The sequence below is a fragment of the Sapajus apella genome, unplaced genomic scaffold (assembly GCF_009761245.1).
Source record: "Sapajus apella isolate SASKATOON/1434 unplaced genomic scaffold, GSC_monkey_1.0 scaffold221, whole genome shotgun sequence".
NCBI classification, from domain to species: domain Eukaryota; kingdom Metazoa; phylum Chordata; class Mammalia; order Primates; family Cebidae; genus Sapajus; species Sapajus apella.
In genome coordinates this window covers 683,418-685,828 of record NW_022437161.1, presented here as the reverse complement: position 1 = coordinate 685,828, position 2,411 = coordinate 683,418, and positions in this window count along the sequence as shown.

Genomic DNA, 2,411 nt, shown 5'->3' with positions numbered 1-2,411 from the left:
GACAAATTCTTCAAACACAAATCACCAACACTCGCCAGTGTGCCATTGATCATCTGAAGGGCCCTAACAATTAAAAAGAAGTATCTTTTATTAAAAGCTCCTGATAAAAAGAAATCTCCAAAGCCATATTGTTTCATTTCTTATAATCAACATTCACTGAAATATTATGAATCTTTAAAAGAAAAATTAATACCAATTTTACACAATCTCCTCAAGAAAATAGAAAAGGAAGAAAAACTCCCCAAACATTTTATGAGGCCAGTATAACCCTGCTACCAAAACCATACAAAGTCAATGCAAAGAGAAAACTATAGAGTAATATCTCTCATGAATTTAGATACAAAAGTCCTCAACAAACACTAACCAAATGAACCCAAAAATATATTTTAAAATATGCCTATGACAAAGTGGGATTTATTCCGGGGTTTCAAGGCTACCGGATCAACATTCAAAAGTCAATCAGTGTTATTCAACACACCAAAAGCAAATAAAGAAAAATCCTGTCAATAGATGAAGAAAGAGAGTTTGACACAAGCCAAAAATACTGAAACTTGCTAAAGAACATCTACAAGAAAACGGCTAATATACTTAATGATGAAGACTCAATGTTTTCCCCTAAGATTGGGAATAGGGCAAGAGTTTAAGATCTCACCACTTTTACTCAGCAAGATTTTTAAAAAGTTATACAAATTAGGAAAAAAATAAAACTACCTCTATTTGCAGATGACATGATTGTCCATGTATAAATTTCCAAGGAGTCTAGCAAGAAGTCCTAGTATCAATAAAGAGAAAAATTCTAGTACTTAGTGTAAGTGAATTCAGCCATATCACAGGATAGAAGATCAACACATTAAAATTAATCCTATTTCTTTATAGTAACAGTGAACATGAGGAAAGCAAATTAAAAACACAGTATCATTTACAATTACTGTAAAGAAAACAAATTACTTCGTGCTATGGACTGAATTCTGTCCTCTCCCCACCAAATTCATATGTTGAAGCCCTAATCCCCATTGCAAGTATATTTAGAGATGAGGCCTTTAGGAGATAATTAAAGAGGTCATAATGATGGGTTCCTAATTTGATAGGATTCGTGGGTTTATGGGAATAGAAAGGGATCTCTCTCTCTATCTCTCTGTTTCTCTCTCTCTCTCTCTCTCGCTCTCTCTCTCTCTCCCACCTCTTCTCTGTGCATGCACAGAGAAAGTCATCTGAGCACAGAAAGAGAGCCCTCACCAGAACCTGGCAAAGCTGGTACCATGATCTCTGATTTCCAGTCTCTAGAACTGTGAGAAAACAAATTTCTATGGTTTAAGCCACCGAGGCTATGTGATTTTGTATGAATTTAACAAAGCGTGAATAGTATTTGTGTGCTGAACATTATTACAATATACTGATGGAAACAATCAAAGAAGAAGTAAATAAATGGTGAAGTACACTTGTTAATTGATTGGAAGACTCAATACAGTACAGATGTCAGTTCTCCACAAATTGATCTATAGGTTTAATGCAATTCCTATCTAAATCCCAGGGAAGTTTTTGGAGACACAGAAAAGCTTATTCTAAAATTTGCATGGAAAGACACAGGTCCTAGAATAGCTTAAATAATCTTGAAAAAGAACGAAATTTGAGGAATTATGCTATCTGATAATAAGGCTTACTATATAGCTACATTAGTCAAGATAGCGTGGTATTGGTACAGGTATGGATGCACAGATCAATGAAACAGAATAGAGAATCCAGAAATAGACCGACATAAATATGCTCAACTGATTTTTTACAATGGTGGAAAAGCAATTACGAGAGTGAAGAAAGGATAACTCTTTCAGTAAAATGGTGCTGAGGAAATTGGACATTCCTATGGGGAAAAAAAACAGAACGTAAGAAGAGAAAAAAAAGGCTTGATCTAAACCTATCACCTTATATAAAAATTAACTGAAACTGGGCTGGATGCGGTGGCTAACACCTGCAATCCCAGCAATTTCAGAGGCTGAGGCAGGTGGATTGCTTGAGCTCAGGAGTTCAAGACCAGCCTGGGTGACATGGTGAAACCCTGTCTCTATAAAAAAAATACAAAAATTAGCCAGGCATGGTGGTGTGTATCTGTAATCCCAGCTACTTGGGAGGCTGAGGTGGAAGAATCACTTGAGCCCCAGAAGTCTGAGGTTGCAGTGAGCAGAGATTGGGCCACTGCCCTCTAGCCTGGGTGACAGAGCCAGATCCTGTCTCAAAAAAGTAATAATAATAATAATTAATTGAAAGTGGATCATGTTAAAACTTTGAGGAAAAAAAACATGAGAAAATCTGTGTGATTTCAAAAAGTTCTCAGACCATTGTGAAGAGGATGAAAAAATAAGTACAGACTAGAAGGAAATATTTACAAACCATGTATCTAACAAAGAAATACAATT